The sequence below is a fragment of the Chiloscyllium plagiosum genome, unplaced genomic scaffold (genome assembly GCF_037043375.1).
Source record: "Chiloscyllium plagiosum isolate Xiang-an unplaced genomic scaffold, Cpla_swu_hap1 HiC_scaffold_18, whole genome shotgun sequence".
NCBI classification, from domain to species: Eukaryota; Metazoa; Chordata; class Chondrichthyes; order Orectolobiformes; family Hemiscylliidae; genus Chiloscyllium; species Chiloscyllium plagiosum.
In genome coordinates this window covers 104,968,401-104,984,281 of record NW_028270156.1, presented here as the reverse complement: position 1 = coordinate 104,984,281, position 15,881 = coordinate 104,968,401, and positions in this window count along the sequence as shown.

The following is a 15,881-nucleotide window of genomic DNA, read 5'->3' as shown; positions in this document are numbered from 1 at the left end:
GCCATTTTAGATACTCAATTTATTTGTTGTTATACATAAAACGAATCTTTCTGTTTAGCTCCTACCAACATAATTGATCTATATAATGCATGTAATAGAGAATAAAATGTCCCTTGTGCGCTCCAGGGTTATAATATCACAAAGTATGACTGTGAGCCACATATTTAAAGGGAAAGTCGCCATCTTAATTCTGGACTGTTGCTGGAGAGAGACAACTGTCGGTGCTTTATTCTGAGGGACAGGACACAACACTTGAGTAGAGTGGATGCAAACATGCATCATTAGTGATAGCCTGGCGGACTTCATCCAAAACTGATGGCATCGTGAGGAAAAGTGGAAAACTGCTCCGAGAAAGAGATTGGTTTTCAGAACTGTCCTCAAAGAGGAAAATGTAGCGTTCATGTTTCAACAAACAGCAATGTTTCCTGCCATTGATTAAAAGAACTGTTCGTTACATTGGAATCCTCAAGTCATAGAATAACTAATTAGATGAGCACTTGAAACGTCGGGACACACAAGACCAAGTGCTGCAAACTGTGTTCAGCAGTGTGATATGAGATGACTGGCACTGACGTCGTGAGTCAAAGAGGTTGTCCGATTGTTGTTAAAACTCAATAACTCACTGTTAGTTTGCAACTGAACAAGAAGACAAAAGCAGTGTCAAGACGTTGCAAGTATAGCGCACCTATAGGGTCCTTCGTTCTGGTGAGTTGTTGTCTGAGCGTGGCTGCTGGGTTGTGTGCCGTTATGAGTCCTAGGGGTCGCAGTAGTCTGGCTGTCAGTTCTGAGATGCTCTTGATGTATGGTAGTGTGGCTAGTCCTTTTGGTTGTGGTATGTCCTCGTTCCATGGTCTTTCTCTTAGGCATCTGTTGATGAAGTTGCGTGGGTATCCGTTTTTGGCGAATACCTTGTATAGGTGTTCCTCTTCTTCTTTTTGCAGTTTTGGTGTACTGCAGTGTGTTGTGGCCCTTTTGAATAGTGTCCTGATGCAGCTTCGTTTGTGTGTTGGGGTGGTTACTTTCATAGTTTAGGACTTGGTCTGTGTGTGTGTGGAACGAGGACATACCACAACCAAAAGGACTAGCCACACTACCATACATCAGGAGCATTTCAGAACTGACAGCCAGACTACTGCGACCCCTAGGACTCATAACGGCACAGAAACCAACAACCACTCACCAGAACAAAGGACCCGATACCCAACATGAGCAAAACTAATGCAGTGTACAAGATACCATGCAAGGACTGCACAAAACACTATATAGGACAAACAGGAGGACAGCTAACAATCCGCATACATGAACATCAACTAGCCACGAAACGACACGACCAGCTATCCTTAGTAGCCACATACGCAGACAACAAGCAACATGAATTCGACTGGGACAACACTACTATCATAGACCAAGCCAGACAGAGAACAGCCAGGGAATTCCTAGAGGCATGGCATTCATCCACAAACTCCATCAACAAACACATCGACCTGGACGCAATATACTAACCACAACAGCGGACAGCTGAAACTGACAACCGGAAGCGGCAGGGAAAGACCACTATAAACACCGGAGGAAACATCAAAAAAGCGCTTTGCAGGAGGCTACCAAGCACTGATGATGTCGCCTAGCCAGCGGACGAAACGTTTGCAACAAAAACTTCCAGCTCGGCGAACAGAACCACAACAACTCTTACTGCTGTTTCCGGGATTTAATTACGAGTAGGGAATTAGAACCTATTGTGTCTGTACAAACTCTAAAACGCGAATTCTACAGTTTATCCAAGTCCTCCTGCAACTTGCAACCATCTTCCACACTGTCCACTACTCCACTGAGTTTACCGTCATCTGTGTTTACCAGAGGGTAGACACCTTCAGTACTACCCTCTGGTTCCCTCTATCTGCCTCACTCATAGTTACACCTTTCTGTCCCTGACCACTGACTGATTTGAAATAGTTTATCTTCGGAGTGTGACTGCGTCCTCTGCAATAAAAAAAAACTGTCTATCTCAGATTTAAAGATAACAAGTCATTCAATTTCCACTGCTGAATGTTCAAAAGAGCTCTAAACATCTTAAAAACACAGTGTGTGGAAGTGATTCTGAACATGCACCTTGAGCGGTCTGACCCTAATTCTTAGGTAAAGAATCATAGTAAGTCACTAATATTTTTGGTGTACACCTTAATATGCTGACTAAATGCACCATAGAGTCTGAGGTATAAAAATGTTCTGTAAGATTCTGAAACCTGGATGTGAGCAATTTTCAGCTTCAGACTGCAGTTATTGAATTAGCAATTCTCCTCTATCAGTTTTACTATCCCAAAATACAGGCTGAGACTTTCATTGTGGAGATGGCGACAGTTTGATCCCAGTCCCAGCAAACTCATACATGTCACCAGGACACGAACTTTTCTGTTATTGTATAGAAAGCAATTCTGCAATCTGTCTGTCATTTCCTTAGTTTCAATTGTCATGGCACTTCTGTCTTTATTAGAAACACGGACAAACAAAGACTTATGGGGTCTTTCTTCACTGTAATCAGACTAGATTTACAGCACTGCGTTAAGTATTGGTCGAGCATTTCAGGCTGTGGGCTGAACTTCCAATGGGGATTCATCTTGCCAGCATTATTAAACTTTATCAAGTGTCCAAAGGAATCAGTAGCCAACATCTGGAATAAATGCTCCCAAGTCTACCTGAGGGATTTTGGGTGATGGGTTTTCAACTTTAAGTGGAAGGAAAGCAAGTTTGCCTCGAGTCTGTTTAATGTAGAGATATATCCCCATGTAAACTGATGTTGGGATGTACAATCAGGCCTGCCTGAATCTCAGGGAAGTTTGTTTCATAAAATGTCTCCGGAGCGTCCAGGTGCAATGTGACGTCATAGGGCATGAGCTGGCCTCTGGGACATGAATATAGTTGGTCACGGGTCACGTGGTATTGGACTATTCAATTGAATTTTTTTCCAACGACAGGAATTTACAGCTGTACATGTCACTCACACGTGATTCTGGCACTGGCTTAAGGTCCATCATCTGTTCTGATGGGAGTTTTGTTTTCTGATATACATGATGGATTTCCTTGGTGAATTTCGAGAACTAATGTGCATAAATGGCTGAATGTACTGGTCACTATCGGGAAAATTTCAATGAAACCTAGTCCGCGCCTGTTTTACCTCTCACACATTCTTTGTCTCTCGTTATTTTGGTAGTTGTCTCTGCTTGGAATCCACCCTGTGACGTACAGACTAGAATTTGTCTCCCCAGAGACAAGTTTAGAGCCGCAGCAATGAGGCATGAGGGGCATGTCCGAGGAGAGAGAAGTTGAAATAATGAATTGCAGAAGGGGCGAAATATGGGAGTGTGAGAGTGAAAAAGAAACACAGACTTCAGAAGGAGGCGTTGTTTCGTGAGACAGAGGAGTGGAGTTCGAGCGAGATAGTACAGGCATTAAACGTTCTCCTCTGTTGCTAGTCATAACGTGAAAATGTCGCAGTAAAATAGCGTCACTTTTTGGAGCACAGTGAGCAGTTGACCTTCTATCTGCTGTGATTTTATTGCTCTCTCCATGTAACTCAGAATATTGTTCCTTTTCAGATTAACATTGAATTCCGTTTTGCATCCATGGAATCTTACTCTTTGTCAGTCTCTGACAGTGATTTACGGACATGTGATTTACAGACTCGCGAACACATTTTCCTCGTGTCATTTCTAATTATTTTTCTCGTGTCATTCAATTTCTACCTGGTCGTTCTGGGTCGTTTCTGGCGTTGGAGAATTTTCTCGCCTTTATTTTCTCCGTCTCGACCATTCATGACATGGAAAAGGTCAAGCAGTTTAAAATAGTGGAGAGCTGGACTGGCAAAGCACAACTGGACAGTCTACGTCGGGAGCAGGAACATCGACATTTCAGACATTCGCCCTTCATCAGGAATGGGGAGTGGAAAGGAACTGACAGAAAAAATAGGAAGGTGCTTGGGGCAAGAGTGAGAGTGGAGTTGGGATCAAGGAACTGGGAAGTCAATCAATAGATGCAGGTTCAGGGGAGAAAGTGATTGGTCAGAACAGAGTGAAGACATGATAGGTGGGAAGGAAGATGGACAGGTCGAACAGTTCAAGAGGGCGGTGCCTATTTGGAGGTTTTTATCTGCGATGGGGGAGGGGAGGTGAGGAAACTGGCGAAATTAAAGTAGATGACGAGTTGTTGGATGGTCCCAAAGAGAAAGATGAGATGGTCGTCCTCCACTCATTGTGCAACTTATATTTGATGGTGGAGGAGTCCCACGACTTGCATGCCCTTGATGGAATGGGAGCGGAAGATAAAATAGTCGACAACAGAACGGTGAACTGTTTGGTGCGTGTTTTCCAGAGGTAAAATCTACAACGCTCTGTGTAATAGCATCATGTCTCCCCAAAGTCAAGGAGACCACGACGAGAAAAACGGACACAGTGAAAGAGGAGTCGGCATACACAGTAAACTCTGCTGGATGTGGAAGATACCTATTGGGCGATGGACAGAGGTGAAGGAGGAGGTGAGTGTGCAAGTTTTTCACCTCTTGCGGTGGTAAGGGAAGACCAGGTTTCAGATTTCTGTTCTCCAGGACCTGACCAAATTTTGCAATCTACCTTCACAAGTGAAATTGCACATACACGACACCATTCACATCAATCTTTTCAGCGCTGTCGCCAATCACTTCACTTCCCCACTTACTGAAGTTTCACGTGCTGAACTGAACAATAATGCAGGTGAAAGATTCATTTAGAGTCGGATTGACACAGTGAAGAATCTGAAACACATTTTCAACTTTCAATGTGCTTCCCTTTGTCGCATTTACTGCAATGCTCGCTATTCCCCATCGTGACTTCAGGCAGTCCGACGTCATTTAGAGAATCTACTTTTTGAGATTATTTTTGCAGAAATGCAGACAGGAAATATGGGTCCCTCCGGAATTTGAACGATTTATCTAAACCACTGAAAGCTCAAAAGAAAAATGCATACCTTGAGCAATGAGCCACAGCCTGTTTGCACTGCCCACTCTGCCAGCAGCTGAATTTTTCTCAGTTTAAATTCCATTCCACATTGCTCCAGAATTCCAAGCATCAAAGTGTTTCCAGAGCATTTGCTTCCCATTCTGTCTCCATGCTCGCTGATGCTGCTGTCTGTCCCGTAAAAAGGAACCGGGCTGTCTCCACTGGTGAACAGCTTTGTTTCTATGTAAAGCTGTGCTGGGTGAGGGCAGTGTCCATTCGCTCTTCTGCTCAGTGTCAATGACTTGCGGTGGAAGGAGTCAATTACACGACAGGAAGTTAGCAACTTTATTTGTGGATTTTCTCCTAAAGTCTCCTATCCGAGAAATAGAAAGATGCTGAGCTGGTGGGAAAGGAGTAAATTGACACTGGAGATTCTTCCTTCAGGTAAATAACATGACTTCTCTTGAGTGAAGCCTGTGTGGTGTTCAGAATTCTTCTCGCAGCAATCCTGCGGAATGTCTAATGCAAAACGGGCGTCCGTTTCTTTGCTGCGATATCTGAGCCACCATTCCTTGGAGATGAAGAAGACACAAGAGAAATGCTCACTCACTGGCGGTCATCACAACGACCCGGAGCTGCGTTGCTGCGGACAGCCTAACGCGGAATGTAGGGTTAGACATTAGCCATTATTTCACCCTCCCAGTGATAGGGCGAGGGACGGCTTAAACACGTGGCGTCATTCCCACGCAGACAGAACCCGGACAGTCCATCCCGTCCATGGTGAATCTTTGCCACTTGTATCTCTCTGTGATTATTCATAATCGGTTACATATGTCCTAACATTGAGGAAATGTGTCTGTGTAGTGATGCTGTCTCCCACATGCTGATAGTCTTGCCATGCATGTCTCAACCATCAATGGACAACGCGCCTGACTACGTGTCAGCAGAGTGTAGGTTCGACTCGTACCTGGCTCGAGAGCAATGTAGGTTTTTATTACACTGACAAACCAATCGTGCCCTTTGAACTGAAGCCGAGTTAGCGTTTGAATTCCTGATCTGCAGGAATCTTCACTCAATGCCCCAACATCATCAGACGAGCGGAAGCTGAAATTGTTAAACACGCTGCTCATGGGCAATTTTCCATTTCCATAACGCACTGACCCATACACTGCGCCTCCTTGAAATGGCAAGGAAATAAAATGAGTAGCCAATTGGAGCTTTGAGAATTCTTCAAAACTCTTTGTAGCGGTTTCAAAGAAGAATGAAGAATGAACTATCTGATTGATCAGGGATTTCCGATGCACCTTCCCCTTCTTAAATAGAATGGAAGATTGTTCTGATGTTCTCGAGGACATTAATTAATCCGAAGCATTGAACGGACTAACATGACAGATGCTCCTCTTTTGTTGCTGGCGCTGATAGGAGAAAAATAAATTCCAGTCTCCCTGGCTAGGAATCGAAACCCGACCAAAGTGGTGAAAGCACTGAATCCTGTCCATTACAACAGCAAGTATGACTTCAAAATTCAAGCGCTGGTCTGGCGTGACAACTCTCAAGCACCTTGTAAGCGCTCTTGTCAGGAACAACAACTTGATTATCCTCATCTCACTTTCCATTACTCGGCATTGTATGGCTCAGCATCACAAAATAACATAGAAATACCGGTGAAGGTTATGCGGGTTTCTGCTTCTCTGAACCTTCCACAGAGTGAGATACAGATTGAAACACTCGTTGGCTGTTTACGTTTTACTGCATATCTTCACAACTCTTTCCGCCTTTTACCTTAAATCTATCTCCCCCGGTGATCATCAAAAGGAAACGTTTCTTTCAGTCTACCCTACCCATGTCCTTCATTATTTTGTATCTCAATCATGCCTTTTCAAAATATACTCTTCCGTAAGTAAAATAAGACCAGTCTGTTCAATCTCTCTTCATAACTCAAAATCTTCAATCAGCCAATATCCTGTTGAATCTTTTCTGCACCGTTTCCAGTGCTACATTATCCCTGATGTAATGTGAACTGCAGAACTGCACACAATACTCAGACGTCAGCAGAATGAACAAATGGAATAAATGACGCAGAAAGTAGCACAAAATGTTCTTTTGCAATAAATTCTCTTTTTCTCAACACTGCGCTGTATCATCTCCCTGAGCCTGATGCTGGTCCCGATGTTGCTAAGCGGCACGTTCAGCCAGCTACAGCACCTAACAGTACAGACTGCACGTTGTAATGTGAGCGTTAGATTGTGGAATGCCTCAGTGAAATCGCAGGAGAAGCGTAAAGGTTGGTTCGTGATTGTACAGGGAGAGAAATCTCTGAGGAAAGGTGGGTTTGAATCCTGATATCTGAAGTTCTGAGATGGGAGAAAGCGGGTGTTTGAAGGCGTGAAATAATCGCCTCGAAGAGTACTTTCATGTCGTATGTTACTAATTCCTTCCCGTGTTTGCTCAGTACGGAGCAGCAGGAATAATTGGAATATCAGGCTGCGAGCTCTAACCTCACCTGCAGCAGTTTTTATTGACATTGAGAAGGGAACATTGGGACATCAGGCATTACGTGGCATACAAAGGAAAAGATGGGTTTTTTCCATAACTAAGATTGGACCTGAACTTGTGGGAGCCACAAGGCAAAGCACGTTCCTGGTGCCACATGTAAAGATACTATTCAATAGCAGTAAAGATAGTGACAGAGGATATATCAGGAACAGCTCAACGGGCACAACAGAAATCTTTGCCAAACAGTGTCTGAAATGTTGGGTACACAGAGTTGGCTGAAGTTTTAACTTGGAGTTGTTGAATGCTGAGATTGATTGATTTCTAAAAAACATCAAAGGCTTAGGAAATACTGCAGGGTATACCCAAATAAAAATGTAGTTTAACATCCGTTTTCTTCACCAATTTGCTCAGAAAATCAAGTAAACACTGCCACGAAATATCGTGCAATCCCAGTTCACGTCGAGAATCAGAAAAACTGAGTGATACAGCCCCGAAGATCCAAGTGGAAATGGTGATGGGGAAGAGCACGCACCTGTGACACCAGCGATGTAACCGATGAGGGCGAGGTCCATCTCTGACGGTACAGAGGTGCGTGAAATGCCGAGGCTGGAAGCTCTAACGTCACCTGGCGCACCTTCTATTGTTGTTGAGCAGGGAGCATTGTGAAATTTGCTGGGAGTTTGAACCTCACGTGGAGCAATTTTGTTTGACATAGAGCAGCAGGGACTATTGTAATATCAGGCTGGGAGCTCCAACTCAACTGCAACAGTTTCTATTGACATTGAGAAGGGGAACATTGGGACATCAGGCTGTGAGGTCCAACCTCACCGTGTTTAGCTCCTTTCGACATGGAGCAGGGAGCATTTTGACATCTGGCTGAAGGAAAGAATGCTTAACTATTTTAATCTGAAATGAAATAGATCTTATTAATGCATATATTTGAAGATTGAGGGAACATGTTTCTCAAGGTATATGTATCAGTTATAAAGATAAATCCTGCCAAGTTTTAACCCGTGGAAATGTTCAGTAGTTATCACTGCACCCTCCTAGAGCCATGCATCGGGTGCGATTCCAGTACCGAATTAATGTCTCTGTGGAGTTTGAGCATACTCGTTGAATAAGCGTAGGTTTCCTCCGGATTCTATGGTTTTATCTCACAATTCAAATATTGTCAGTTGTATTGGCCATGCCAAATTGTTGATCATGTTAGGTGTATTAGTCAGAGGCGGTTGGGTCTTCTGGGTTATTCTTTGAACTGTCGGTGGGCACTTGTAAGGGCAAATGGTCTGTTTCTACTCTGTAGGAAAGTTAATCTTTGCAGAGAGAAACGGAGGCAATGTTTTCTCCCTGTAAACTTTCTCATATGGCTGACTCTGCACTGAGCTAAATTTACAGAAGCGAATTTTAACTCGTTTCATATTAGTCAATTTCCTGCGAACTCTCACAGGTCGTTAAAGCAATCTAAAGCTCCGACAATTAAGGGGAATATCCATTGTTGTGATTACACTGGAGTTTATCTTGAGTTAACAACGAAAAGGAGGAAACTGGAAGTTAAATTTATCAGATCAGCAGTGATCCACTTGAATGTTTGATCTGATATAGAGTGAATGCCAGCATCATTAGGACAGATGTGTTTTCTTTGCGAAATTCGCTGCTTCAAAATGTTGTGAATATTGGCGTGAAGCCTTGACTGTGATAATCTTTGTGAACATGAATGCTCTTGTTCATATACGTGTTGACATCACTAATTTGCAGCATTCTCCCCCCAAGCATGCTCGGGGCCAGTGGCACAATTGAAAACGGGCATGACTACGAATCAACAGCAAGGCTTGTATGCTTTTTGCCAAGCCTTTTCCAGTGGCGCAAGGGGTAATGCGCCTATCTACAAATTGGGCGATTGGGCTCGACAGCAAGGGGTTTTGGTTTTCGCAAACCTCTGAAGTTTTGTTGTGAAGCTGAGATAAGAATTCAATTCTAAATATGCAAGATCAAATATCCATCACACAATTGTCCCTGATGATATCAGATTCAATATCCCAGGGTCATAACAGAAGTGGAAGCTGGATTAGTCCCACATGCTGCTCACGCACAACTTTCCAATCCCAGCCATCCAATTCCTGTGGCTGCAGGAATGGCAAGGAAACGAAACGAATACCCAATCTTATGTTTTAAACTTCGCAGAAATTCATTAGGAAGCGGAATCAGAGGAGAATAAAGGCTGACCTGACCGACGGAGCAGGGATTATCCAGGCATCTGCCCCTTCTGTCAGAGCCAGAACATTAACTCTGATGGTATCGGGGCGATTAATTGATCCTAGACTTTGCAAGGAATCTTGTCACAGATGCTGTGCGTTTGCTGTTGCCCTTGTCAGGAACAATAAAGTTCTCATTCACTGGCAGGGAATCGAAGCCTGGACGCGGTGGTAAAGGTGCAAAACCCGAGCCAATAGACCACCAAGGATGCCTGTAGAACGAGGATGTACTGGTGGGTCGTCAGCCATCAATCACCTCTCCGTGCTCGTGTCAGAAACAACCGCTTGCCGATCCTCATCCCATTTCCTAGCACATTTTTTTGGCCTTTACATCACAAGTTCACATCTGAATACGTTTGTAGGTTATGTAGTTTCCTGCCCCTGCGAACCCTGACAGTGATTTCCCGATTCAACCACCCGATCGTTGATAAATGTTTTCTTTATACCTACTGGATGTCAGAATCAAAATTCGTTCAGGATTTCGAGCGGGAATTGAGCTCGGACTGCGGCGCTGTTGCATCGTTTCTTAATGACAGTTTTTGGCTTGATTTCACTGGAGGTAAGTTTCTCCTCCAAAATGATTGCGTCATCGTGGGTAATCAGCAAGGAAACAAGCACATCATCCCATTTTTCCAACCCTACACTGTAGTCTTGTATGCTCTGACATTCCCAAATTTCATGTTAATGATGCTGTCTCCCACCATTTCAAACAAAACGATATAAAAATGGGGTGAAGTTTGAGATGGGTAAAGTTTGTTAACGTTACCTTGAGGAATTGAACCTCATTTTGACCTACAGATCTAAACATGAAAACCAATTCACCAGATAGTGACAGATGTAAGCTGAGAGACGAGCCCCCAGAAATAGGATTTCACCCACTTGGCTTATGTTGTCCCATGTCAGACTTCAACACCAGACTCTGTTTACCGTAGTGAAAGGAAGTAAGTAGTCACTCCCTGTTCGTGCAAATCCCACATTAATTCCTTGTAACTCTGCAGTTTATGCGGCCTCACCTGGCTCTTCCTGCCTCACTGGAATATTGCTTACGTCAGCATCTTACTATCCTTCCGAATGGTCTTCGTCAGTTTCCTGAAAATTCATAGAGGAATGGGGTATTTCATGTGCATTTTTACTTTACAGGGCCAACGGTCTAACCACTGAGCTACAGAGCCAGTGAACTTGTCATGTGAGAGAGAAGGTCCCATGCATTAGAAACTGCAAACTAATAGATGAACTGATAGCCTGTGTAACCCAGACAGAGCCAAAGGGAGCATGTTCGAAAAGATAGCAGGATGTCGAGCGTGATATAAACAGAGTTCTTCCATGGTAGCCGGTCATTAGGGTTCAGGAATTCCAATGTCATGGTCTGTTAATTGTTAACAATTATGGTAATTACTAGAAAATGCTGACTGATCTTTAGAAGCAGAATTATGCGTTAAACAGTCAGAATCACTTCCCTCCATGTCACAGATCCACATCCGTAATGTCAGCTGCTATTGCCAGACGTGCATTCGGCTCAAAACAAGACCAGAGGAGGCCAACGGAACAAGGAAGGCCGATGGTGGTTTGTTGGAACCGACTATAGGCTAACTGGACCCAGGATCAATGTGTGCCCTGAAAGTTAGTTTTCCTGTTTATCCCAGTGTAGTGACCACTCCGGATCAATCGCCCAATTGACTCTTAGTGTGTTGATCTTTGCATGCCTCACATCGGTTCAGTGTCCCAAGTGGATCCACACATTTTTAATTTGGCGAAATTTACTCTTCCTTACAGATCATCTTTGCAGATTTTTATTAACTGAGCTAATTTTAGAAGTAGAAAGAGACCATTCAACCCAAGTCTGTTCCATCATGGAATGAGCTCAAGTCTGATTTGGTAATTCCGAACTGCATAACCAACCTTTCTTCATCACTCTTCATACCTTTATTGATAACAACGTTTCTCTCTTAGACTTGAATATAATTAATGAGCCAGACCCGACAGTCTATGCTGTACAGAATTCCACAGGCATATACAAAATTCAGAACAATAGTTAGTAAACTTGCCAAATTGGAAATAACAATCTATCCCACTGGAGTGGGAGAATGCTGAAGTCATGGTGAGAGAGACTGTAACAGGTAAAACTAAAGAAAAGGGAAGAAGTGGGTGTGGTTTCAACATTACGCCATTGTTCTGCCATTCTCAGATTCCAATCACTTAACCTGAACGATTAACATAATTTCTCACACAGCAGGCCAACCCCTCTCCCCACTATTGCATAACCACTGCCTCCTGCACATTTCACATCAGCACTGATGACGATGATTCCAAACTGGAAACACTGACGTCCATTCTCTGCATGGGTGCTTCCTGATCCGTTGTAATTTCCAGTTTTTTTTTGTTATCAGTACAGATTCCAGCATGTGCAGTCATTTGCTGCGAAATTATTTTTCATGTTTGTGTTGAACCTGCAAACCCCATTCTGATATGAGGCACTCTGGTCTCAGGCTGTCCAAGAAGGAAAGAAACTTTCTGCATGCAAGAATTTAAATCTTTAACGAACGTGCATGTTGAAGTAAGGAGTGCTTTTTTGTTGCAGTACTGAGTCTGAGCAGGCCCAGTCAATGGATATCACCGCTTCCTTCATTTTATTTTATCTCTGCTGTAAAACGCTCATTGAGTCTTTCAGAGCTGCACCATTTGTTTTTTTTTAACGTCAGGAATTCATGTTCATTTTCACACTGTTTTCAAGAATGCTAAATCCGCATTACTGTCTGAGAATTAAACTCGGAGTTAACAGTTCGAGTGCTGATTCCCAACAACTAGAGCACCAGAGAAGGCGCACTCAGTGCTTGCAACTTTACTTTTTAACACTGCTTGTGAATTTTCGTTCAGTTGCAAAATGAGAGACAATCAATGAATTTTAAAACCAATGGCACAGTCCCTTCGTCCCATTAAAACAATGACAGTCGTCATACATGGTACTTCTTAACCAAGATTCCAAAACATGACATTATGTGTTCAAATGCGTTTTAAATGTTCATTAAAATAATAATTCCATGTCTTGAAGGTTGCAGCAGAACAAAAAACAGCTCATTTAACCAAAAACAGTGAGCGTTGTTGCTTGTTGGAACACGAACTCTCAGTATTCCTCCTTGAAGACGTTTCCGAAAACCAAACACTTTCTCAGAGCCGATTACCTGTTTTCCTTATGTCGCCAAAAGTGTAGGTTTAAATCCGTAAGTTTACTAATAAAGACTCTCCTTTACAAATCCTCTGTTCATCTGTTGTGTGATTTCCCTCAGTGTCGATCACCACCAGTTCTCCCTCTGTCTAATAGCAATCCAGAACGACTATTTCATATCAGTTCCAATTTAAACAATTACTTTAAATTACATCCTAATAATTAAAACCCAATCGAAGGAGACTTAGAGTATTCAATATTTGCTGTTTAATGTTCAGTTTTAGAGTTACAGAATCAAATTTATATACTTTTGTTCAATAGTGGAATTTGAGTCGCTCTTTGTCACTTTTACATGAACAGATTATGAGACGAGGTGAGATTTTCTGTGTGTTTGGTTTCATTAGCAGAAAGGTTTACCACGTTGTCGTTACGTAGAAAAAGATTGCATTAGGTTTGGTCTGCCCATGTTTCTAAAGGGCGACACAGGTGACACCGTAATTGAAATGAAGACAATGGCAGTCAAACTGCAGAATTACTTTGCATGTATCCGCACACCGGGTTGATTTCTCGTGACATAGAAAGGCATGCAATAACTGGGACAGGACTGCCCCCATCTTTCGACAATGAAAGTCCCAGCCTGTACTGTGGAAGTGTAACACTGATCGAGGACAACTGCTATTTCAGGAAATGCAGTCTAAAGCTGGAAACCGATAACACATATTTTTCGAAACACTACTTTTTTGAAACCTCAGACTTTGTTTTTCATTTAGTCAGCATGTTCGGCTGTTCACAAAAATATTTCTGCGTTGCTAGGGCTCATAACTTAAAATTAGTGCCAGACCATCAAGATGCATGTTCAGAAGCACTTTCAACCACAAAAGGCTGAAGGCAGGAAAATGGATTTTGGCCTCCGATCAGCCATGGTTTCTTTAAATGTTGGAACGGCATCGAAGGGCTAAATGGTCTACTCCTGTAACAAATTTCCTCCAATCTTTACTATTTCCTTATCATATATCTCAAAGATTCCACTGAATTTTTAATGACGAAGCATTAATGTCGTTGGCCTCTGATGGTTAATTTAATTCAGTGAATGGCTTTTAAACAGCTACCTGGCCTTGATAAGAGATGTGATTGCAGTTTGTTAGTGTTGTACACTTGCCAATGTTAGGACAATAAGCGATGTTAAATACCAGGTCATACGTTTGACGCCCTCTTTGCATAATGTTCCATTGAACATCTGTTTTTTGTGCTGAACATTGACTTTTCATCCCACTGGCAGTGTAAATACATTCGAAGCGAGTTTATCTGCTGTTCTGAATATTAATGCCTCAGTTGCTGGTACAAAGTGACAATTAGGCGTGAATGACAGGCACATTTGTCGATGTGGCTTAAAGTTAACTGAGCGGGGTCACTTCAAATTTGACCCCTTCTGCTCATGTCCTGACACCAATAAGTGACTCAATCACAGAATTAGAATGGCCAAATGTTACATGAATCAAAAGAAACTGATCCATATCAACGAACACTCAAGTGAGACAGATTGGATTCGTATCTAATCTGCCTCCCGGATGTGAGAATGGAGTGCACATGTGTGCGATCACAGGTGATCAGGGCAGAGAACAGACAAAATTAGGGATTTCAAGGAATAATGAAGATCTATCCACTATTGTCAAAGAGGAGCTCACTACTTCTGCCATGTCCCTGTCCAACTAAAATTGAATCTTTGCAGGAAGAGAACATTAATGAGAATTAGGACTATGTGAGAAATCAAAGTGTTCCCATGAAAAATGGAAATATGTTAACAGACAGCGGTCATAGGTTTTACTGTGAGACCTAAGAGGAGGAAAGTGAGAATGATAGTGACGGAGCTCACCCGAACATAATATGAGTTTATTCCGATCTCTCCATCAATAACATCCACGATCCTTACCCTAACTGAAAGAAGGATGCCCTGGATAACGGTGAGAAATTTCCTTATATTTGAATCAATTCGTTGCCAAGTCAGGCTGGTCTTTGCAAACATCAAATAATCACAAAATTAGTTTCAGGAAAAACACAAATTTTGGAAACAAGTGAATTTATGGCAGCGTAATCTTTCCACAGACTGTTCACTGGAACACCAACTCAGTCTCTATGTACCATTGCTATTTTTTCCGAGTAGGCTGTCACGGTGGTTTGCACTGCTGCATCACAACGCCAAGGATCTGGGTTCAACCTCGGCCTTGGGTGAAAGTCTGTGTGCACCTTTCACAATCCCCACTTGTGTGTGCGTATTTTCTCCTACAGATCACATATGTGCTGGTGAAGTGGATTGCCCACAGTATATTGGCTGGTCATGGGAAGTGCACTGTTGGAGGGTAGACGAGTGACTCTCGTATGGATGGTGTTCAGTAAGTTGTTGTGGACATGTTAAGCCGAATTGCTTATTTACCCATATCGGGAAACTATAATGATAATGATTGTAATCTTGTCAGATGAACACATTGAGAGGTAGCGTTCAGTTGCTGATGTACCGCATGGCTCTTTCAAATCTCAGCATAGTGTCTAGTTTTTTTTTCTTATCAGCAAATACTCTCTTTCTCATCAATTAGAAAAAATGCACAAAATTCTGCTCTGCCAAATATAGAACAGGAATTTTGCCAAGGAAAACCAGTTCGTGTTAAACATTTTTCCTTTGTTATCTCCAAAGTTATAAATCTTTTTCCCGCATTCTTCCTCGTGCTTTGACAAAATGGAAATACTGGTAGGGATAATTTATTTATGAAGCTTTTTATAAAAAAAATGCATCTGTAAACAGTGATGTGCTTGACAATTCAATTTAGTCAATGAATATCTCAAATAATTCATCACAGCATAGTTGAGCAACCAGAGTGAATATGAGATATTAGTGCTATGTTCTTGACAGAAGGTGTGGAGATTCAATGAGTAATTTTGAATCACAGAATTGTTAAGGTACAGAGGAGGTCATTCAACCATTTTGGTGAACACGATTCTCTGAATGTGCTT